Genomic DNA, 433 nt, shown 5'->3' with positions numbered 1-433 from the left:
GCTGTGGTCCTGTCTAGGCGCAGTTACAAACTGGTTCTGGCCATTTAAGGTCACTGGAGTGCTCCTCTGGCCATGTGCTTAGTCCCCCAACATCAGACGTACCGCAAGAGGGGCAACCTGCAGTTGGAGGGATTTAGGCTAGACCGGGTTTGGGGATACGGTCAAACTGCCGTGTTTTTCCGAGGGAGTCTACTTCCTGGGGTTCCCTTCCCCCGGCTTAACCCTTTACTGCCCACGTGTAGACCTGGAGGTCCCAGATGGTCCCCGGAAGTGAGGAGAAGCACGAGACTGGGCGATTCTCCGGCGCCAACTCGCAGACAGATTGGCGCACGGCCTTCCCCAAACTTGGGGCGCTGGGCGGCGGGCCGGGCTGGGCGGTGACGTGAGGGGCGGTGCCGGGCCTGATTGGCGCGTGGGGCGGGGCGAAGGCGGG

This window comes from Panthera onca, chromosome A3 (assembly GCF_046562875.1).
Source record: "Panthera onca isolate mPanOnc1 chromosome A3, mPanOnc1 haplotype 2, whole genome shotgun sequence".
NCBI classification, from domain to species: domain Eukaryota; kingdom Metazoa; phylum Chordata; class Mammalia; order Carnivora; family Felidae; genus Panthera; species Panthera onca.
Note: the sequence above shows the minus strand (reverse complement) of the source record.